The following is a 24,629-nucleotide window of genomic DNA, read 5'->3' on the forward strand; positions in this document are numbered from 1 at the left end:
GTTCTGTCTTATTTGTCATTCACTTTGTGTACTATTTACCTTCTTGAGGTAGACAGACACAAAGTTGGCCAATCAATTTAGAAGTTGACCCGTCATCTTCCTGAGTCTTTGTCATTTTGTTTAAAAACTTGTGGGTCTCAAATTTGAGACAGGATTTCTCTGTGTCATGTTTGTAGTTCTGGCTATCCTGGTCATACTAATGTTTTTAAACAATTCTTCTTTGGTCTGTAATGTGCAGTAGGTTTTTCTCCTGCATTCACTTAATTTTGACTAAGAGTTCTTCATTCCCAGAAAGTGAATTTTCATTACTTAATGATATTAGCCTTACCTTTGATAAAGCATCTTCTCTAAGCATTGGAAATCAGTTCTCTTTGGGAAAAAAAATCTATTTCATACCATGATTTGATGGTAACTTTCATCATTGACTTCAGGCACTTTTTAGACTTCTTTACTTTTTTTTTTAAAAGACAGGGTTTCTCTGTGTATTCCTGGATTCCCAGAACTTGCTTGGTAGCATATTAGCCTTGAATTCAGAGATCCACCTACCTCTGTGTGGACAAATCTGTCTTACCCGCCAGTCCCACAGTCACTCAGACCCAACCAAGAAAGCACACAGAAACTTACATTGTTTAGAAACTGTATGGCTGTGGCAGGCTTCTTCTTATCTACTTTTTCTATCTTAAATTAACCCATTTCTGTTAGTCTATACTTTGCCACATGGCTTGTGGCTTACCAGTGTCTTTACATGTTGCTTTTCATGGCAGTGGCTGGCGGTGTCTCTCTCCAGCCTTCTACTTCCCAGAATTCTCTTCTTTCTTGTCCCACCTATAGTTCCTGCCTGGCCACTGGCCAATCAGAACTTTATTTACACAGAGCGATATCCACAGCACCTCTGCCTCTCTGGTGCTGGGATTAAAGGCATATACCACTATGGCTCTGTTACTGTGATATATTTAATCCATACAAGTAGATGTCTTCTTGCTCTACTAGTTTTTGAAAATCTGTCCTTGAGCCTTTTTGGATTTACTCAGGTCTGTAGATGTAACAGTCCTTTTAAAATAAGAAACACAGAGCCAAATGCCTGGTTAAAAGCCAAGAGGTCAGAGCAATAGCTAAGAGCTAAAAACCCTTTCTTACCCTTCACTGTTGCTGCTGTCCTTCCCCTCAGCAAGAGGCCTACTTCCTGTGTGTCTGTCCTTTTATTGACTTTCTGTTCTGCCTTCTCATTGGTTGTAAACCTAAGCACATGACCTCCTTGTCACTGCCTGTCTGTACAGACCTCCAGGTCTTCTATGGTTGGTATTGAGATTAAAAGCTGTGTCTCTATGCTGGCTGTATCCTTGAACACACAGAGATCTGCCTAGCTCTGCCTCCCAAGTGCTGGGATTAAAGACATGTACCACTACCACTCAGCTTCTGTTATGGCTTGCTATTAGCTCTGACCCCCAGGCAACTTTATTTATTAACATACAAATAAAATCACATTTCAGTACAAATAAAATATCACCATACAGGTGTTGTACCATCAGGACGTTTACTTCATGGTCTGTTCTGGTCAGCAAAATGTAGCACAAAGTGAACCCTATCCTAACCCTAACCCTTTGTGGCACATGGACAATAAGTCCAGATCTTCTGGTCTCAGGACCATCCCTGAGTCTCCATTTCCTGGCCTCATTCCCACTGTACCCTAAGCAGCTGAAACTTCTTTACCCCTCTTCCACCCACATTTTATATAAGCCTAATTACTTATGGCTCACTTTGATTCAGTTTAGCCTGTTGAATATTAAATATGATGTGTAACCATAATGTAAATTTCTATCTTAGTTAGGAATGTATGATTCAGTTTCCTCTGGTGGCACTGATGTCAAATATTTGAGCTTTAAATGTAATGACTTTGAAGAATAAAAGATGTTCAGAGACTTTATCTTAATTCCTTTTTAAAAATAAAATTTTATTTTTAAAAAGAAGTTTTAGGTAGAGAGCAAAACTGAACAGAATGGACAGAATCCCCATATTCTAGGTCACCTCCATGCATGTACAACCTTCCTATTAACATCCTGAAAGCATACTGGTTAAAATTGATGAATGTACCTTGTCATATCATTATCATCAAAGTCAGAGATTAGTGCTCACTAGTTTTGTTGTACATCTGTGGGTCTAACAAATATATAATGACATATAATACAGTATCATACAGAATAGTATCAATGTCCTAAAAGTACTCTTGGCTCTGACTTGAGATTTTTGCCATTTCCAGAATGACTTACATTTGGGAAAAATAGGGGATATAAGCTTTTTCGGTTACTTTGACTTCTTAAATATCTTCGATGAATCTTAGTGACAAAGCCACTTAGCCACTCTTTTTGTAGACTTATTTTCCAGTACAATAAGCCCCTCCCCTGTCTTTGTTTATCTATGTTAATTCCACCCCATCCCATAGGGTCCTCACTGGACCAACCTTTTGTTTAATTTGGAGTTTCTCTACTACTAGGGCCTAATCCAATTTGTCAATAGGCCCTGTCATCAGAAGTGGCCCCCAAGATATGCTCTCTAAATTAAGTCATGAAGCTGGATCAAACCGACCTTGCAGAAATTATTTAAGCTACTGTTAAGAATAACTGCACCCACATCCTATCACAGTAACCTTGTTCTCTTTGGTAGACTTCTGTAATTCTCAGTCAGCCTATTGACGACTCTCTCTCTCTTTTTGGTTTTTCCAGACCAGCTTTCTCCCTGTAGCCCTGGCTGTCCTGGAACTCTCCCTGTAAATCAGGCTGGCCTCGAACTCAAGAGACCTGCCTTCCTCTGCCTCCTGAGTGCTGGAATTAGAGACATGTGCGACCTCCGCCTGGCTCCATTTAAGTCTCTTACATTCTCCCATCTTTAGAATTAATTTTGAATGCTGAGTGTCAGGGCACTTAAGAATGATAGTTAGGGGGTGGGGATTTAGCTCAGAGGTAGAGCGCTTGCCTAGCAAAGCATGGCAAGAATGATAAAATGATAAAAGGAGAATAATAGTTCATCTAGAAGCATAAAGCTAGAAGAGAAAGGTACAATTGGGCTGGAGTAAAAAAAAAAAAGAGAACCAATGTTGTTGTCTGCTTAGTTTTCTGTTACACTGTTTTTGTAGGTTGTATAACACAGTTAAGATTTTGTACAATTAGCCTGCAAAAGCTTAATTATAAAATAAAAACCCTTAGTTTCTGTAAAAAAAAAATTGTTCTGGATTTCTCTTTTGGCTTGCTAGAGGAAGCAAAATGGGAGTTTCCGGTGGTTTGCTGCTTTTTCTTGCCCTTTTAGCCATGAACACGACGCCGGGCTTAGACTTCAAGCTCCTAATACCACCAGTAACCGCCAGCCTGCGGGCTCACCACAGCCGCCCATCTGTTGTAAACCAACTCCGGGCTCCGGGTCAACAGAGCCGCGATCCGGGGGCGGGATTTCCGTAAGGGGCGGAGCCTCCCGCTGCCGCCTAGACGGGGGCGAGCCGCGGAGGTGGGCGGGGCGGACCGCGCGGGGTGGGCGGGGCGAGCCGCGCGGGGTGGGCGGGGCGAGCCGCGCGGGGTGGGCGGGGCGAGCCGCAGGGACTTCCCCTGGGCTGAGCTGCGCAGCGGGTGCGCGGGGAATGGGGTGCCGGGTCGGGGCGGCGAGGCGTGCGGGTGGGCTTGGGCAGACCCTCGGTGTTCCGGGCGGGGTCTCTTATCCCAGGGTCGGCCTCGGACAGGGGGCGTTGCTGGGAGGCGGGGAGCCGCTCGGCCGCTACTCGTGCGACCCTGGCGAGCATGCGTGCGTGCGCGTGTTCCAGCGAGGCCGCGCGGCTGTCCTCTCCGTCTGTCCTTCTGTCTCTCTCAGTTAGGGAACCCGAGCCCCGATCGGGGCAAGTAGACGACCTCTCCTCGCTGGTCAGGGGTGCCCGCAGAGCGGCCGGGAGGTAGCGCTGTTCCTGGAGTAGTGGGCAGCTGGTGGGAGCTGCTCAGGCTCGAGTCACAGGATTTTAAAGGACCTGTCTCTGTCGTTTTTACTTTTAGGATTTTGGCCAAATTGGGCGAGGGTACAATATTACCACTTACCCCTTCTCACCGAGGAAGAGCGGGAGAAAGGGTAAGTAAGTATCGCTTAGGGGCGGAAGGAGCCAAGACTATTCTTCGAGAGGGGAAACTCTGCCCCTGAGAACCTGGGTCCAAATTCCACTTGTTATCAGAAACTGGAGACCCACCTTCAAAGGTCACTGGCCCCAAGCCCAAGCCTTCCTTTAGGTTTCTGAAGTCTGAATAGTCTGCTGGAAGTTTAAACAGCTTTTTAAGTCACCTGACAGAAAACTCACTTCCTTTCAGAACCTCTTTAACCTGGCACATTGTCTTGAGGTAGCATTCACCAGTAGGGTGTTAGGTAATCGAGCTTGGTAATTACCCCTCAAGGAATCTTTACATTTTAAAACCTACCACCTGGAGGAAGAAGCACACAGGACCCCATAAAGACAATAGCAATTTCATATACTTGGAATTCTTCTGTGACCTTTCAGAATTATAGAAGAAAGAATCTGTCCTCAAGCAGTCTATGCTTTTCTGAAAAGTTATGTTGAAGTCCTAGGAAGTTTGCCGAGATTTTCAGTCATCTCTTTCCGGTGGTTCTTCCCTGAGATCTCAATTCTTTCTCCAGTACACTGCTTCTCTAGTCTCTGTGTGGTGACATAGCTTCTCTCAGGTTGGAACCCCCCAGGATTATATATGTCACTGGTAACATTTACCTAAAATGCAGGTTAGCTATAAGCAAGGATAGTAAACTACATGTGTGTATACTTAAGAAAGCTGGACTCACCCTCAGAGGCCATCCTGGCACAGGCCACATATGAACCTGGCTTCCTTGTTAAGTTGTGGAGGCTCACACCATTCATGAAAAACTAGGACATGGTTGTTTCTTAATGAGGGGCTCTACTTCTGATGTCCTTTCACCCTGTGTTGAATGAACGCTGATTGAAATGGGATCTGCAGAGCTGGTGGGGATGGCTCTCATCTCTGGTCCTAACAGAGACAGCCTGGTTTATATAGGTACTTCCAGGCCAGCCAGGGACACACAGACCTGGTCTCAAAGATAAAACAAATGAAATCCCATAAACAAAACAGGATGTGGAGAATGAGACTGTGGGAGATGGCCTTTTTGGGGGCTGGGCCTTTCTCAGGTTTCTGTGGAAGTTTTGAATAATTATGTGTAAATGTGCAAGAACTTCCCTCTGAGGCCATCTTAGTGGCTTACAGCTCTGCAGTATTGTGTGGGAAACGTGCTATATTGTTCCATTTCTCGGTAGAGTCAGAAGTAAATTTTCAGGGGTGACGAGCCATGGAGATTTGTTTTCCATAATGCCTAGTGTTCTAGTCATTTTCTGGGGCAGTGGACGCATTGTTCAGGCACAGTGACTGGATGAGTGTAAGGCTTTGAGTTGTTCTCTAAGAAGGATTTTAGAAACAGGGAGACAGCTAAGGGTGATGTACTTAAGAGAGTAATACTGAACACACCTGCCATGGGGTTCTGTACATTTAACCCATTTCTTTATTGGCCTGAGAATAGGTTAAGGTCAAAATTAAGTTACTTAAGGTTAACTCTTATAGGAGTATGAAAGAAAAACTGGAGTCTAATATAAATCTACCTCAGATTTTTTTTTAATATTTTGGTATTTACCTTTTCAAGGTTTTGTACCATGTATTAAGTTCACAGCTACATGTTAATTAGGCATACAGCTGAGGCATTTATCTGTGTTAACCATATACAATGTCATGTACATATCATATATATGTTACCATTACTTGGTGAAACTGCATTTTCCCTTTTCTCCTATTCTTTTGGCTGTTTGCCACTAGTCCAGGCGCTCTCTAAAATCCTCATGTAGAAGAGTCATCCATTATATAATCTTTTGTTTTTCTGAGGTGATGGAAGTCAAACCCAGGCCCTGCCCCTGCTCAGCCAGTTACTCTCCCACACAGCCTCCGCCCATCCTCCACACTGTCTCACTGTGCATCTCAGGCTGGCCTTGAACTGGAAATCTTCCTGTTTCAGTGCTGGGATTCCAGGAGTGTGCCACCATGTCTGGCATAGTTTCTGTAATCTTCGATGCAGCCTTGAATCCTAGTCTTTGTTTTCTTTGCTCTGTCACTTGGGACTGGTTACAGCTTTTGTGCTGCTGGATTTGATGCTATCTAGATAAAACAACGCAGACCTAAAAATGAAGACTGGACAGAGCAGTACCTGGCATGCATGTGCTCACTGTCCCGTTTCTCCATCTGATCGTCCAACATTTTCTCTTTTTTTTTCTTTATTAATTTATTTTTACTTTGTGTGCATTGGTGTTTTGCCTGCATGTGTGTCTTATGCAGGTTTTGGATCACCTGGAACTGGAATTATAGACAGATGTGAGCTGCAACCTTGGGAACTGAACCCAGGTCCTCTTAACTGCTGAGCCAACTTTCCAGCCCTACCTATCATTTGCTTACGACCTTCCTTTGCACAGAGCCAGGCAGCCTAGAACCGTTTTCCCATAACTGCTAGGTCTCCTTGATTTATGCATTTTCATAATGCAGGTGACATGTGTCTCCCGCACCCGATCCCAGAGCTTCTGAAACAAAAACCCCCGTGTGGCTTGATTTTCCTTTATCAGCTCACTCCACAGTCCTGCCTAAGGAGTGTCAGCTTGAGAACAAGAGAAAGGGTTTCTATCATGTGTGTAACAGAGCTCTGACACCATTCCCAAAGCGAGACAGGTAGGCTACCACATTTATCTGAGTGCTCTAAGTTAGGATTTCTATTTCAGAAATATCTTTGGTTTAAAGCATTATAATAAAAATGCTGATGCTTCTTGTCCAAACTGTCATGATTTTGCCAAGTTATGGGTCTGATATACAGCTAAGCTGTGCATTTAGTGTATCTAATACTGTGTTTGTAGCTGAGAAGGACAAGTCCACAGACATCTGACTTCACACCAGACATCTGGTTTCGCTTTGCTGAGGAGTACACTCTGTCAGTAGATTATAGGCGCATCAGCTGCAGTCTGTGGTATTTCTATTATGAGCACTGGTCTCCAGGCCCAGTGTGATGTTTTATTCAAATGACAGCACCTGGTCATAGAAGCACATTTTCCACAGGTGTTCTTACAACCTAACAAGGGGAAGTAGTTCCTATTCTTGGCAAGTTTTTACACTAAGTTTTTGTAGAAGGAAAATTGTCTTAAAAGCAAAACCTCAGTCTTGAACCTGTTGAGCTGAGTGTCCTGGTTCATGTCTGGACATGAACCTCAGCACTAAGGAGGCACGGGTGGGCTAATTTTGAGTTCTAGGCTAGCCTTGTCTAAATAAGATCTTTTTTTTTTTTTTTAATTTAAAAAAGGAACCTGATATATTTTTAAAAGTGATTTTCCTCCCCCACCCCAACTTTCTTTTTTGAGACAGGGTTTCTTAGGTTTCCCTGGCTGTCCTGGAACTTGCTCTGTAGATCAGGCTGGCCTGGAACTCAGGAATCCACCTACGTCTAGCTTCTGAGTTAAAAAGTCCGTTTTCAGGTCTGTTTTCTTTCATGTTAACAAATGAACTTACAGAAAAAGAAGAACCAGTGGCCTTTGGTTTTCCAGGTTACAGTACTTTTAAAGCCTTTTAAACTATCACATGCTATTAGAAATGTTGTGTACTTCCAGAGGTTTTAAACTTTTCCACTTACATTCCCTTTTGTCTAACACATTTTTAAACAACTCATGGCATGTAGGGTATGTAAAGTAGGTATATAAATCAAACATGTGCTTACAATAAGTCATGAAGCAATTCATTTAAAAATAGTTGTTTGATATATGAATGCCTTCACCATTTATTACAGAGGAGAAATTTGCATGGTAATGAAATAGGTGTTCTCATTTATTTGCATACAGAATTAAATCCTGCCTGGAGACCAGATACTTCAGGACTTAGAACATCTTCAGCATTTTTCACAGAGGGTATATATTCTGATGTTATAATCTTCAGTTCCAAGAATGTTGCTTCATATAAATATGTAGTAAAAAAATGACAGAAATGTGCTTAGGACCACCTCAGAAACTGTTGGACATTCTATTCCAACCCCAAGCCAATATTTTCTTTAAGTTTAATTACTTTGGATGGAATTCAAGTCAGCAACTCAAACAGTAATTTTTGAAATCAACTGTTCTAGAGCTGGGCATGGAGGATAGCCTGGTCTCATGGAGCGAGTTCTAAGATAGTCAGGGCTAGGGCTACACAGAGAAACCCTGTCTTGAGAAACAACAACAACAACAACAACAACAAAAACCCAACAACAAAAAAAAAGCTGTTATGTTTCTGTAAGAGCAGAACCCTTTGCATGTACAGGAAAACCACTGAAGTTTATAATTTACAGTCGTTTCAAATGTAAGCTGAGGTGTTCATCAGCATTCTATGTTACATAGTGTGAACCCACATTCGGTGCAAAGTGGAGTCTCATGACACAGCATTGGCCGGCACTTCAAGAAACTTCAGATTCTGAATTAACCTTTGGTCATTAGGCACTCAGAAACCTTTTATTGCTACTAAGGTTTTGCATTTGTTTTTATTTTTTTCTGTGAGCTGTCCTGACCCATGGTGTTTTATTCCTCAGCTCTCTCTCTCTCTCTCTCTCTCTCTCTCTCTCTATATATATATATATATATATATATATATATATATATATAACTCTGGGGTTGTAATCCCCATTTAAAAGGCTGGTCTAACTGAAATGCACAGTAGTATTGCAGAAGATTGTATTCTGATAATTCAGCGTGGCTGAAACTTCCTTTTTTACATGGATGTTGAGGGTCATTGATAAATGCTGGAGGCCTGTCCTTTTGGATTTGAGAGTGGGCTGTGTGATCTTGGGGACAGTTCCTCATCTGAAAGATGGGGTGTTACTCACGGTTGCTGTGAGATTCTGTGATTGTAAAGTACAGTGACTGCTAGAAAATAGGTTGTTGGTCAATAGGAGCTTCTTTTTCTTCCCGGTCTTGAGTGCTCTCCCTGCTTACATCCAGACTCACCTGAGAGCCGGGACTTGCAGTTCCAGTAAGAGGAGCTTCCCATAGATCTGGGTTTGGTAGCGGGAGCTGAGAAAGGGTACGCAGAATATCGACAGAGGGGCGCAATGGAGAGCTGATAGAGAAGGAACCAGTCTTTAGTTCAGTCCAAGGGCACGGCTTAATGAGATGGTTTGTTTTTTAGGAGGTGGGTGGGAGTCACAGAAGAGCCATGTTTTTGCTAGCCTCTTTTGCGATTGGTTTTATTGGGACCTTTTTTTGGGGGGGGGGATGTCTCACTATGTAGATCTAGCTATCATGGAACTCATTCTGTAGACCACACTGGCCTTGAACTCACAGAGATCTACCTGCCTCTTCCTCCTAAGTGCTGGGATAAAAGGCATGCACCACCATGCCCAGCCATATTGGGAATTCTTAGATCTTTATTTCCTGTTTATTTAAATAATAAGTTTTTTTTGTTACATTGGTAATATTTGAATAACCATATTTTTCTATTTCTTTATAATTAAATGGAATTAGAAATAGCTGCTTGTACGTAGGCTTTTATGTGTTAAGTTCAATTGATTTTCTTACAACCTGTTGACCTATTATCATTTAAGCCTCCCCCTGCTTCTCTCCTTTAGTTACATGCTGTACATGTCAAATTAGTGCTGCTAATGGAAAGATGAGAATAGACGCTTTATCCAAGGAGCCTATAGGACAGTAAGACTCTGGGTGTCTCTGTACAGTTTAGACAGTATGCTGTTTGTTATATAACAGAGCTTGGACATGTCCAGAGGGACCCAACAAGAGCTCTGTGTCCCTGACTAGAATGACAAGGAGTGGTTTCAGGAATGGTTGTCTTTGGGCCCAGACTTGAAAGCTGAAACAAGTCTGGTGTGGTGGTACATACCTTTAATCCCAGCACTCTGGAGGCAGAGGCAGGTATATCTCTGAGTTTGAGGCCAGCCTGGTCTATAGAATGAGTTCCAGCACAGTTAAGACTATGTAGAGAGACCTTGTCTCAAACAGATAGCTCTCCCTTTCCCCTCCCGCCTCAAAGGAAAGAAGCTGAGGCAGCCTGATGGGAACAGAGAGCATTCATTACCAGAAGCAACAGCATGAGTGGTTATGTGGTCATCGAATGGCCTGGGAGCTCTGTGTTGGTCAGCCATGGTAGCAAATGAAGGACAAGGGCAGATGTGAAGACAGATGAGACTAGTTAATTTCAGGTTTTGTGTCCACATCTACTCGAGTCACCAAAGAACTGTGAAGTCCACAAAAGGTCGCTGTGAAAGCAGGGTGCTAGGAGGTGGAGGCTGGGGATTGAGAAGACTGGGCCAGTGGGAGATAGTAGTCTGGCTAGAGAAGTGAGAATGTTTATAAAAATACCCGGGAAGCAGGAGAATTGCCTAGCATTTGGGATTGAATGTAGAAGGAAGGGGAGAGGGCATGTGATACAGAATGCTCCCTAGGTTGTGGTTAGAGAGGGAAGAGAAGAGGAATGAATGAAGAGTTACACTTTTAGAGTATTGTGGTTAAAGGGCTTGTGGGCATATCACTGGGAAACTGATGGTGCTTAGGTTGAACATTGGATGTCTAGACTTGTTTATGTTAGTTATTTGCTGCATTTTATTTTTTGACATCACTTCCCCATTTGTGTCCTGCTCCTCTGTTAACATTGCTTTGTGTCTCTCTGGATTTTGATGATTCCACATGTAAATGAGATCATGCATTAAGGAATAATTCTTTTCTGTTTCTGTCTTATTTCACTTAACCCAGATTCAACCATATTATGGCAAATGACAGGAGTTTCATTTTCTGTTTTTGAGAAAGGGTCTTGCTATGTAGCCTAAGCTTTAAAGTCTTGATCCTTTTGCCTCAGCCTCACAAGTGCTGGGGTTATAGGTGTATTCTATTTAGTATCCCTCTCTCTCCTTCTCTTCTAAAAAAAACACAGAATAATATAATATTTCATTGTATATTTATACCACACTTCCTTTATCCATTTCCATGTTAGCAAATGCTTAGGTTGTTTCTATATGTTCACATATGTTAGATAACAGTGTTGGCCAATGTGTGGAAACAGGGGAGCACTGGACAGCCATCTTTGAAACAACATGAGGTTCTAAAGAAATTAAAAATAGAAGGAATTTGAAACCAGCAGCCCTTCCTCAGGGTATGCAACCAAAGAGATGAAATTACCATCTTGTAAGGATGCTGGCTGCACTACCTGTCAAGATTAAGCCAGTGTTATGCCAAGAGGAGGGAGCCCATAGAGAGCTAGGGCTGAATCACAGTAGCCTGCATGCATTCTGGGCATCATGCTTTCTTGTGAATGCAAACCAGCTTGTGTTTTTGTTTGCCTTCTTTCCTGGTTTAGAGAGAACACCTGATTCTTCATCTTCTGTCTCCTCCTCCTCTTCTGTCTCCTTCTTCACTCTTCCTCCTCCTCCTCTCTTCCTCCTTTTTCCCCTTCCCTTCTTCCTTCTCATCCTCTGCTTGTACCTCCATGACAGGAAGTTGGACTTCCTGAGCATATGTAAAAATGGGATGCTTTAGTTTTCTTTTTCTTTTTTAGTTTGAATATTATTTATCCATTCATTATAACAAGTCAAAAGTAGTAATCAAAATTTTATGTCTTGTGTTATTTGAACTCCGTAATTTGCTCATTAAGAACATTTTAAGAAATCTACCTTAAATACTGTATTAGTTAGGGTTGCTATTGTTGTGATCAAACACCATGATGAAAAAACCCTGGGATTAAAGGGTTTATTTAGCTTATATAACACTGTTCATCATTGATGAAGTCAGGACATGAACTCAACAGGGCAGGATCATGGAGGTAGGAGCCGATGCAGAGGCCATGGAGGGGTGTTGCTTACTGGCTTGCTCCACATGGCTTGCTTAGTCTGCTTTATAGAACCCAGGACTACTAGCCAGCAATGGTACCACCCACAATGAGCTGGACCCTCTCCCATCAGTCACTAAGAAAATGCTTTAATAGGCATGTCCACAGCCTGATCTTATGAAGGCATTTTCTCAATCAGGGTTTCCTCTTCGCTGATGACTGCAGTTTGTATAGAGTTGTCATAAATTAGCCTACACAAATACCAGACATCATGTATCTTTCATGTAGACATTGGTGGTGAATGTATCCTCTTCATTTATGACTATTCCATACTAAGCATTCGCTACATTAAGCTATCAGTTTTTATTAGACTGACTCCCACTCCTGCCATCCCCTCCTCTTCCCTACATGTCCCTTTCTTACACTTATATTTTTACTGATTTTAACACAGTCTACTGCAAAGAAATGCTTCTCTGATCAAGGATGAGAGTAGCAGCTAGGTGTGGGGCATCCAAGTAGCACTTGGGAATCAAAGTCATGTAGGCAGAAGTTTCTCTCCTGCCTGTCTGTTCCCAGATACCCAGCAGCTGCTACTTAAATAATTGACACCAAGGCTTAATATTACTTATAAATGCTCAGCCAGTAGCTCAGGTTTATTGCTGACTAGCTCTTACACTAAATTAACCCATTATTCTTATGTATGTTTAATCACGTGGCTTGGTACCTTTTCTCAATATGGCATTCTCATCTTGCTTCCTCTGCATCTGGCTGATGACTCCTGACTTCATCCTTCTCCTTCCCAGCATTCTTAGTTTGGACACACCACCTGCACTTCCAGCCTGTCATTATTTTATTAAACCAATTCGAGTGACAAGTCTTTACAGTGTATAAGAGAATTATTCCACAGCAGAGGTAGATGCATCTCAGTTTGATGCCAATCTGTTCTACAGAGTGAGTTCCAGGACAGTCAGGGCTACACAGAGAAACCCTGTCTTGAAAAAAGCAAACAAACAAACAAAAAAAGTGAGAGCAGAATATGTATATGGGTATAAATATAAGTATTTAGGAAATAGTTTGGTCCCATCTCAATTTAACTAAGCAACAATAGTGAGTTTCCCTCCAGGCCTGTGACCTCTCCAGCCTTGGGTTTTGGACCAGATTTATAGTATTAGGCAGATAGTGCCCCCTGTGGATTGGGCTTCAGGGCTAGTCCAAGAATGGTTGTTTACCCCCACTACAAATTGTGCCACTACTGCACTGATCTTACCTGTAGGTTGATATTGTACTTCATAGGCTCGTGGCTGGGAAAGGCCATTGATGTGCTGTCTTTCCTAGCATCCCGCATAGCACCTTCTGGTCCTGTGAAAGCTTGTTAGTAGGGAAGGAGAGTCTAGCTTAGTTGCAGTTTGATTCTTCTTTAGGTGATGCATTTGTTTTCTATTGCTTTATAACATATAAGAAACTTAACTGGAAACAGTAGTCATGTTTTTGTCATAGTTGTAAGTCACTAATTGAGGGGGCTCTCTCTCAGTGTCTCTTGGAATTGCTGTCAGATACCAGCTGGAGCTAAAATTATTGGAGCATGGCTGAGCCTAAAATAGTCAATTCCAGGGTGACCTGGTCATATGGGCTCATATGGCTGTCCAGTTAGTTTTGGCAAGTTCCATGGAGTTGACCTCATATCATGGGAACCAGCTTCCTCTAGAGCAAAAGCCAGGATACCATCATGGAAAGGGTAGTTCTTTTTATTGTTGATTCTTCATTTTTAGATATTCTGTTGGCCTCATAGACTAGCTGTGCTTCAGCATGAAAGGGAAACTACACATGGGAATGAGACAAGGCTTGTTGGAGATCATTTTGTGGGGTTTGGCCGTCTAAGAGGTTAACAGCCTTAACCTGGCATAGGATTGCATTTAGGCTCAGGTAAGAATTTACATGAGAGTCCTTTGTGAGTCATTAAAAATAGCATGTAAATGTGACAGAGTGATACTCTTCCCTTGGACCACTAAGTTATAGGCAGAATGGAAGTTACATTATTTTGCTTTGTGTCATGTTAAACACAAAGCCTGGTTGGCTTTTCCTTTCTTCCCCTTCTTCTGCCTCCTCTTGCTCCTCTTCCAATCTCTGCTTCTCCTCCTCCAATTATTTTATATCCTATCATTATCTTCTATATTAGTTTATTGTCAAGCAATCCCTCCCTTTAATGATAAATTAAGAACAAAATGTTTTTAAGCAATTTTTTTCTTGTCTGTTGGGTGTAAAATAATATATTGAATTGGAGAAAACCGGAAGTGACAGCAGTGGTGGTAGCGGGGACCTGTTGGTTACCCGAGTTTTTTTTTTTTTTTTAAGATTTATTTATTTATTATGTATACAGTATTCTGCCTGCGTGTATCCCTGCAAGCCAGAAGAGGGCGCCAGATCTCATTACAGGTGGTTGTGAGCCACCATGTAGGTGCTGGGAATTGAACTCAGGACCTTTGGAAGAGCAGTCGGTTCTCTTAACCACTGAGCCATCTCTCCAGCCCGGTCACCTGAGTTTTAACCTAAATTTTATCCTATACAGTATATCTCCTTGAAGACTCTTGGTGTCTTACTTTTTGTGCCTCCCATTTAGCATTCTCTCTCTCTCTCTCTCTTTAAAGATTATGTTTGTTTTTAGACCAAAAACATTTCTCAAAAACTAAATTTACAGACAAGATTTCTTATAGATCTGGTGACCTTGAATCTTCTTTCATTCCTCATACCTCTACCTCTCCATTGTTGGGCTTCTATGGTGCTAGGGATTCAGGCTTTGAGGCAAACATTCTTCCATCTGAGCCACATCTCCAGTTCCATAGACTGGAGACTCCTTAAAGTGGGGAGACATCTTACTCTCTCTCAGTGTTTAACCTAGTGCTTTGGACTTCTTTTATGTCTAAGCAATATTCACTGAACAACTGTATAATGCTGCTCTATGCAACTCCACTGAAATTTCAGATAAAGAGAAAGGTATTTTGCTCGGCTGGAGGTGATGGTGGTTGCCTTAGTTATGGTTTCTGTTGCTGTGAAGACACACCATGACCAAGGCAATTCTTACAGAGGAAACTATTTAATTGAAGTGGCAGCTCACAGTTCTGAAGTTTAGTCCATTATGATCATGGTGGGAAGCATGGTGTCTGGAAGTATGGCGGCTTGCAGATAGACATGGTGCCAGCTACATCTTGATCAGAAGGCAACAGGAAGTGAACTCAGACACTGGGTGGTATCATGAGCATAGGAAACCTCAAAGCCTGTCCTATAGTGACTTCTTCCAACAAGGCCATACCTATGCCAACAGAGCCACACTTCCTAATAGTTCTGCTCCCTATGAGCTTATGGGGGCTGATTACATTCATATTGCCACAGTGGTGGTGGCTTCAGCCAGATTTATCGTCAAGCTTGTCTTTCATAGGTCCCTGAATTGCCAATGGAGCCTTTACCTCTCTTGAGTAACTCAGAGCTTTAGACTGCATAGCCTAACCTCCTCACTAATCAAAGCAAGTAAACAAACAAGCAAACCCATGTACTTGTACAGTCAACAAGCAAACCCATGTACCCCAACAGTCAACTAGCAAACCCATGTCCCCCAACAGTCATTCTTATATGACTTTGAGATTCTCTGCTTCTGTGCTCATACTGAAATCATGGCATAGCTTGATGTTTTCAACACAGAATAACCAGATGCTAAAAATTTACAACTTTCTTCTATGGAATAAATCATAAAAATTTTAATTTTTGCAATTTTCTCCCAATTTCTTTCTGAAATAGGTCTTTGTAGTGGCATTTTGACACAAATATCTTTCTTTTGAAAAATGTAACAGTTATGGTCACCTTTGGAAAAATAGTTTTGCTTTGTAGCTTGAGGACACATTGTAAAGACAGTCACCCTTGAAATGCGGTTTGTCACTGTGTACAGCAAAGATGTCTTTCCAAAGATGGAAGTGTTTATAATTTTACTCTGGGATTTTTCTACCTTGTGCAGCAACAAACAAATTCACAGCTATTTGGGATTCTTTCTCTGCTTTACTCTGGCAGATTTTCTTGATTTCCTGCCCTAGGAATCCTTTTCTTCCTTAGCCATATCCAATCTGTCTTCAGCATCTCTATGCTCAGCCTCTTCCCTGTCTTTGGAGGGTGAGAAGCCTAGAGGCACCGCTTAGGCATGAAGGAACACAGAGGGGTTCCCCTGAAGGGTAGAATAGGTGGCCAGGTTGTCCATCTTTTGCCAAATGGTAGTAGAGGGCCAGAGAAGGAAAAATAAGTTAAAAGAAAAAGAGTGCCATTGTTGCTTTTAAAAATAAAATTATGTTATTTTCTGTTTATGGGTATTTTGCCTACATGTATGTCTTTGTACCATGTGCATGCCTGGAACCCTTGGAGTTATGGATGGTTGTGAGCCACGATAATAGGTACTGGGAACTGAACGATGGTCTTTTATGAGAGTGAGAAATATTCTTAACTGCTGAGCCATCTTTCCAGTTCATGCTTTAGTTTTTTTTAAAGAAACATTTTATTTTTTTCAGAATTGTCTTAGGTCACAGATAAATTAATAGAATGTGCAGAATTTTCCCTCTCTTCCATGTACCCAGCCTACTCCACTATTAATAAGCCCCCCGGAGTAGTGTGGGGGGACAGCTGATGAACCCAATTATACTTTAGTATCACTCAGACTACATTGTTTAAGATGCTCTTATGGTGGGATGCATTCTGTGGGCTTAGACCAATAACATTTGTATGTCGCCATAACACCCTGTGCCCTAAAACATCTGGTCATTTGAGAGTCTTTAGTTTTTCACTTTCAAGAACATCAGAGTAGGAATCCTGCAATGGGCAGCCTGTTCACTTGACTTTTTGGTGCGGCAGATTGTTTATGGAACATCTTGATGTTTTCTAAGGAGCATATTTGTTTAAACAGATGCTTTAATAAGAGTTTGATTACTGTCAAATTCAAACAGTGAATGATTATTTAATTTTTTAAAAAATAATTTAGCATTGTTGTTCTATCAGGGCAAGTTGAAGCACCTTACAATGTAAAACTTTTAAAACATTCATTTTGTTTGTGTTTGTGAGTATCTGTGGGCACCCTCATGTACACATGCATTACCCATCTTACCCACTCAAATTTTTAACTGACTGAAATTTAAATACAACCTTTGGTGATCTCACTGAAGGAGGAGACCTCATCATATATTAAATTCTCTTCTGATTTTTAGGCCACCCAGAGGTTTATATCTTTATTTTATCTAGTTTTGGCATTATTTTACACATTGTATGTGTACCATGCATTGATATGTGGAAGAGAAAGAATAATTTGCAGGAATCAATTTTTTCCTTGTACTGTGTGTGGGTCATAGGACTCAAACTGAACTCATCAGGTAGCAGAAAGTACCTTTACTCAATGAGCCATCTTGCTGGCCCAAATGTTTTCTTCTTAATCAGTCTATTCCTCTTGTGTAAGAGAAGTCCTGTATCTCAACAGTACTGTGGGTTATTAGGAGGTCTCTGATATATATGACTGTCTGATGTTAATACTGTAAACATTCTTTAAATAAAATTTTAAAATAAAACTTAAAGACAGACATTAAATATACTTTTGTTATTATTTTTATTGTAGTGCTCGGGACCCAGAATGTGGATTGGGTAATAAAATTTCCTCAGGCTCTGCCATATGCAGTGCAAACATGAACACGTCACTGTTTCTCTCTGAACTTCTCTTTCCGTTTGGGAACATGGAGATGGCACACACATTAGAGATTATGATAAAGAACCACTGGAACTCTTTGTCGGGTTTTAATTCTTTATAAGGAAATCTGAGGAGTTGGGGCCAGAGAGATGGCTCAGTGGTCGAGTGCAGAGCAGAGGACCTGTATCCAGCATCTGCACGGTGCCTTCCAGCTCTCAGTCCATTTCCAGGGTGCTGATGCCCTCTTCTGGCCGCCGTGGGCACCAGGAATGTACATGGTGCACATATATACATCTAGGCAGAACGTTCATATATATAAAATGAAAATAGATCTTTAAAGAATAATGTGCAGAGTTATTTGGTTAATGAGTCATAGTTGGTTATTTTAAGTTAACTTTAGAAATATTTTCTTGGTGCTGGAGAGATGGCTCAGAGGTTAAGAGCACTGGCTGCTCTTCCAGAGGTCCTGAGTTAAATTTCCAGAATCCACATGGTGGCTCAAAAATATCTATAACTGTAGTCCCATGGGATACGATTCCTTTTTCCGGTGTGCAGACATATGTAGACAAAAGACCCATACACATAGAATAAATACATCCTTTAAAAATAAATAAATAAAAATTTTCTTTAGTTTTATAGATAACTGATAAAAAAAAAAATGCCCCCAAAGATGGATATATTTGACTGTACGTGAGAAGAAAAATGAATGTATTTATTCTTGGGTATGTCTCACTGATTAAACCTGCTTGTGTCTCCTTGTGAAAGGCTTTGGGATGTTTGCCTGTGTGCTTGGCTCCTAATCATATTTATTACCTGCTTGTCAGCTTGAGATGTTAGCTGTCCTTTCAAGAACATGAAATATATTGCTGCATTCTGTATGGACTCAGAGACACATCATTTTCTGTTTATGGAAGGAAAAGCTGGCTCCCAAAGTCCTTATGACCAGGCTCCATGAAGTCAAAATCAGCAGGCAGTCAAGTGAGAGGTTCTGGGGACGGGGAAAAGCGACCCTGGGAAGTTCAGATCCGCGGGCAGGAAACAGGAAGTACAGTTGTAGTTTCAATCCAAATGTTCCTCTGCCTTCAGATGTTTAGGCTGGTCAGTGACAGCATGTATGACGTTAGACAAAACTTTATTCTTTCCGTCTGAGAAGGCGCAGCAGTTCCAGCTAATGTAAGTCCCATCTGTTGTCAATCCCATCGGCATTTTCATTATATTGACTCTCAGCTTGTGCAAGTCTAGTAATTTGAAGTTTTGTTTCTATTACTTTGAAAATACAGCACAGGTTCAAAGAGGGTATGACGGAACTGCCTGTGGTGGAAGGTGTCATAATGCTTCATTGCTACCCCTTAGGCTAGGTATTGGCAATCCAGGAGGAAGTGTCACCAGCACACAAGAAAGAATGCAAACAACTTCTAAAGGTGTTAGGTGGCATCATGCCGAGGATGGGGAGAAGTCAATTTGATGAGTGTCTAGAGAAGCACATGGTTGAGCAACTTTCCACTTTTTGGACACATTTCTTTGATACATTTTCCTTTGTAGCAGCCAGAAAATCACTGTAGAGAAGGAAGTAGGAGCTGAAAGAAATAATATTCCATCCCTGCAGTTGGGTTCTCTGGCTAAGTTTGAAGAAAAACAGTGATGCTAATATTTTATGAACGCTTCATGGATGTTTAATACCAGAACTTAAGATAGTATAAAAAGGGATCTGATTCTTTTACATGAAATGGGGAAGTCAGAGTAAAATTGTTAATTAAATGATGCCAGCTGAAGGCTTATATATCATCTTGGATTTTTGTTCGTTCGTTCGTTTGTTTTTACAGTCTGTTTAGCTCTGGCTGGCCAAGAACTTGATGTGCAAACCAGGCTGACCTCAGACTCATAGAGATCCACCTGCCTCTGTCTCTGGCTCATCTTGGATTTTACAAGAATAAAAAAATGAGAGTCAGCTATGATTTTTATATTGTTAGTAGTCTTTAAGTCAATCTGTTTGTTTAAAGTTGAATGGAGGTCTTGAGAGGTGACTTGGCAGTTAAGAGCACTGGCTGCTTTCCCAGAGGATCCGGGTTCAAATGTCGGCACCCACATGGTGGTCATAACCATCTCTAACTCCAGTCCCAGGGGATCGATCCAGTGCCATTTCCTGGCCTCTATGGCCACCAGACATGCATGTGGTACACAGACATACATGCAGACAAAACACTCATACACATAAAATGAATAAAAAAAATAAAAATATTAAGTTGAATGGAAACTTACCATTTCATGCCCTGAGCTAAAGAAGTAGAAAAAGACATTGCTCTCTTCTGCCAGTGTGCAACACCTTTTTCTGTAGTGGTTTAAAATGACTTGTTAGATAGGCAAGAACAGATGTGATCTATGATTGGGTTTGAAGTCTGGACATTAGTGTGCTGCTTAAGCTTAGGACTGTGGTCATTGACGTTCCTGAATCCTTCCAACCAGCTCACCCCCTGCTGGCTGTGGTTCTGCTGCTTCCATTGGGCAGACTGGCCTCCTCCCCCTCCCTGTCTTGACTTCTGACCTTTTCTCCTCTCACTTTAGTGTCTATACTCTGTATTTCAGCCAGACTAACTTAAAGGCAACGTAGTCTTGTTTACTCTGGTCTTTGTTTCATTTTTTAAACTGGAGTCAAAACGTCTCAATTTTCATATACAGTCTACGAGTTTAGACATGTCTATCCATTCTTCTTGCCATGTGCTCCTGTAGCATAGAATATGTTTGTATGCATTTAATTTTATAACTAGGATGTTGTATGGCCTCACTAGGTCTTGTTGAATCAAGGGTGATCTTGAGCCACGGGGAAGATGGCAGAGATATCAACTTAGCTTAACTTTTGGAAAAAAGAAGAAACATTCAAAATTGTTTGAACAAAGATACAGGGGAGTGCCTGATCAGGGAGTAAGCTTTCTGTTTGTGTTGAGAAGTTTTGAGACATGGAGATAATGTAAATGTCAGCCAGTTGCTGGTAAATAATGTAGCCTTAGGAGACTATAAGCACTAGGGAAGGAGTAATTGAAGGACTTTTGGAGAATTTTTGACTAGAGACCCATGTGGCCAATAGTATTTTAGGATGATTAATCTGAAAAGTGTAAAGCATCAGGTGGAACATGGAGGGGTTGATGAAAGTGTACCATTTAAGAAACTACTAGCAAAGTAGGGATTCATGTCACTGTGGTGACTGGGTTAGAAAGTGATAGGTGTTCAGAAACCAGTAAAGGAAATTAAAACCTTACTGTATAAAGATGCTGCATTGAGAGAATAAGAAAGCCCAGTTTTATTACCATATGAAAGTAACAAGTCACTAGGAGAAAAACCCCGATGATTATATAGGAAATTGTTTGAAGGTGGGACAAATATAACAGCTTAAAATAAGAGAACTTCAAACTACAATGTCAGTTAGACTACTTTTGGAAAGCTAATTTGCAAAGAAACAGATTTCTAGAATATATAGTATTTTTTCAGGGGTTTAGGAATATAGGCTATGCCATCATTGCTAATGACGCATGTGGATTTGTGTTATTTTCTTAGTTGAAAAATTAAGACAACAAAACACATGTACTGTTTGGTCCTGTACTAGAATATATCCTAAATATCTTCCATTTATATGAAATTTTATATATATATATATATATATATATATATATATATATATATATATATGGGTGTTCTTATTTAATTTTATTTGATGTGTATATGTGTTTGCCAGCATGCTTGTCTGTGCACCACATGCATGCAGTGTGGGTGTGGGCCAGATAAGGGCAGCAAATCCTTTGGAACTAGAGTTGCATATGGTTGTGAGCCACCATGAGGGTGCTGGGAACCAAACCGGGGTTTTCTGTAAGAACACCCAGTGCTCTTAACTGCTGAGTCACCTTTTCTGTCCTATTAGTCTTTTTTTTTTTTGAGCTGAGGATCGAACCCAGGGCCTTGTGCTTGCTAGGCAAGTGCTCTATCACTGAGCTAAATCCCCAACCCCCTATTAGTCTTAATATCAATTGGAAACATCTCCATGTTTAGCAAAGTTGGTCAATAAGCTATAGTAGATACAGTGGCATACACAATAATTGTTAAATGAAGGATTAGATTTTTTTTTTTTAAGTAAAAAAAAAAAGATAATGTACATAATGGATACCAGGTTACTATTTTGGAGAAGACTAAATTAAGAGTATTTTCCTGTATATGTCTAAGATATTTCTTTTTCTTTCATTCATTGTTTCTTTCTTTTGTTCTTTTGGTTTTTTGAGACAGGGTTTCTCTGTGTAGCCCTGGCTGTCCTGGAAGTTGCTCTTTAGACCGGCCTTGCCCTTAGAGAGCCACTTGCCTCGGCCTCCTGAGTACTAGGATTAAAGGCATGTGCTACCACACCTGTCATTCTTAAGGGAATTGTAAGAACATGGAAAACATCTGTGGGACCAAAAACTTGTTAACAAGAGAAGAAGGATAGGATGAAGAGTTTCATTTCCATTGCGCATCTCGATATTACGAATTTCTCTCTGTGTTCGTCTTTCTTCAATATAGCAGAATAACCAGAGAAAACTTTAAAATGATGAAAGGTCTGGGCTCACAATTTTAGAGGTTTTAGTTCGGAATGAATTGCTTTTAGGACTGAGGTGAGGCAGAATGTTGTGTAAGTGGGAGCCACATGGTAGAGGAGGATGCTTATGTGATACTTGGTAGGAGGTAAAACAGAGCCCGAAGTAGTGGTGCACAACTTTGATCTCAGCACTTGGGAGGCAGAGGTGGAGGCGGCAGGCGGCAGATGGCAGGCGGCAGGAGAGGCAGAGGCAGGAGGCAGGAGGCAGGAGGCAGGAGGCAGGAGGCAGAAGGCAGAGGTAGAGGCAGAGGCAGAGGCAGGTGGATCTTTGAGTTTAAGGGTAGCCTGGTCTACATAGAGAGTTCTAGGACAACCAGGGTTACATGATGAGACCTGTTTCCAACCAATCAACCAACCAACCAACCAACCCATCCACCCCACAGAAAAGCATACTTACAGTGACCTACTTCCTCCAACTGGTGCCCATCCTTTAAAGGTTGCAGTTTTCCTGAATGGCACCATATTCTGTGATAATTTGTTTAAAATGTGTGGGTGTGCATCGTGTGGGTGAGCTTTCTGGTGTCTGTACCTCTGGAGGACAGAGGTTAACTCTGTCACTCCACCTGATTTTTTTTTTTTTTTTTTTTTTTGAACAGGATGTCTTCTGAGCTGGTGGCTCTTTTCCTTGGCAGCCCTGGCTCACAGCTGGGGACCCTCTGCCTCTAACCCCCAGTACTGTTACTCACTTGCATCAACTTCCTTTTCTGTGGGTTCTGGTTTTAGGCTCTCATGCTTGTACAGCCAATGAGCCATGCTTTTAGCATCATAGTCCTTGGGAGGCAATTTCAGACCCAAAGCATAACATTTATTTAAAAAAAAAATAGAGGGAAACATTCAACTCCAAATGGATATCTGTGCTACATATAGCCAATTTTGAGAAAATTGGGGTGTAGGGAAATAAATTATAAAAGAACCCAGGTTTACATGTCTGATAAGATTAGTATCCATAACATATATAAATTTAGTCAGCCTGGTTTACACATCAAGTTCCAGGCCAACTTGGAGATCCTGTCTCAAAGCAAAACAAACAAACAAAAACAACCCAAAATATTTCTACAGTTCACCTCATGGCTTCTTCGGTTCCTGCCTTCAGGGTCTTGCTTTGGTTTCTCTCTGTGGACTGTGACCTGACATACAGAAATCAAATTAACATTTTCCTTTTCAAGTTGCTTTTTGGCTCATAGTCTTAATCACATTAACAGAAACCAAACTAGGGCAGTTACTAATTGTTAGTGAGTGAGATTATCTCTCACTCATGAGGATGACCACCCTGAGAACTTGTTAGTGTTTGTGGACAGAATTCCCAGTACTCATAGCTATTTGTTTGGTTTTCTCTTAATATTGTAAAATATGCTTCCCACTTAGGGAGGGAGGTAGGATGGCGGAGGGTGGGGGGAAGGATTCTGAATTAATTTGTGTTGTTCAATTTTTGTCTCCTGCTGGGAAAGGTTGTCTTAGTTAGGGTTTCTGTTGCTGTGAAGAGACACCTTGACCACAGCAGCTCTTATAAAGGAGAATGACAAATTGGGGTGGCTTACAGTTCAGTTCCAGTCCATTTTCATCATGGTGGGACATGTCAGTGTATAGGCAGACATGGTGCTGGAGAGGTAGCTGAGAGTTTTATATCTTGCAGGCAACAGGAAGTGGTCTGAGACACTGGGTGTGGTTAGTGCATATATGAAACCTCAAAGCCTGCCTCTACAGTGACAGCTTCCTCCACCAAGGCCACACCTACTCCAACAAAGCCACACCTCCTAATAGTGCCACTTCCTCTGGGGGCATTTTCGTTTAAACCACCACGAAGGGATAGTCTGATAAATCTTGCTTTGTTCATGGCTAATCAGCATCTATTAGAAATACTTAATGCAGTCAAAGGGGAAAGAAAGCTACATTCTCAAGTATTGCTATCTGTTTATGCAACAGAAAGCTTAGAAGTGTTGGTTTATTTGGAGTGGAATCAGTCTTGGCCAACATTTGACATCTATTAGCACTTTCTGCATTTATGATGATTTAGATGTATGATTTAGATATGAAGTTATTTAGAAATGTATGATTTAGATATGAAAATAAAGCATGTCTATGGAGCATTTTCTTGATTAATGATTGATGTTGTTGGGCCTAGCCCACTGTGTAGAATGTCACCAAGTGGTCCAGGGCAGGTTGAGCAAGCCATTGAGAGCAAGCAAGGAGCAGCATCCCTCCTTGGTTTCTGCCTCTTCTGCTTGAATTTCTGCACCACATTCCCTCAGTGTTCAGGACATGTAAACCAAATAAATTCTTCCCTCTCCAAGATGGTTTTCATCAATGTTTCATCACGGCAGTAGAAAGAAAAATAGGACACACGTTCATAAAAATTTAACTTCATGGTAACATCATTGACAACTTAACTTTTTATTATTGTTTGGAGTATTTTTAAACATTTACATTTATTTATTTCTGTGTG

The 24,629-nt window shown here is 41.3% G+C and overlaps 1 protein-coding gene across 4 annotated transcripts in view; it reads left to right on the forward strand.

Annotated features, from left to right (window-relative positions):
- The first annotated feature begins 3,559 nt into the window (after nt 1-3,559).
- The window catches only part of Immp2l (inner mitochondrial membrane peptidase subunit 2), an 854,797-nt gene continuing 833,727 nt past the window's right edge, over nt 3,560-24,629 (forward strand). Inside the window, exons 1-2 of one of the 4 annotated variants that reach the window (XM_036206171.1) lie at nt 3,560-3,614; nt 4,029-4,101. The gene's annotated coding sequence lies outside the window, so the exon portion shown is untranslated. Of the gene's footprint in view, nt 3,615-3,815; nt 3,932-4,028; nt 4,106-24,629 lie in introns of those variants that run through there. The other 3 variants (XM_036206173.1, XM_036206174.1, XM_036206172.1) reach the window with 3 other exon arrangements.

This window comes from Onychomys torridus, chromosome 14 (assembly GCF_903995425.1).
Source record: "Onychomys torridus chromosome 14, mOncTor1.1, whole genome shotgun sequence".
In the NCBI taxonomy this organism is placed as follows: Eukaryota; Metazoa; Chordata; class Mammalia; order Rodentia; family Cricetidae; genus Onychomys; species Onychomys torridus.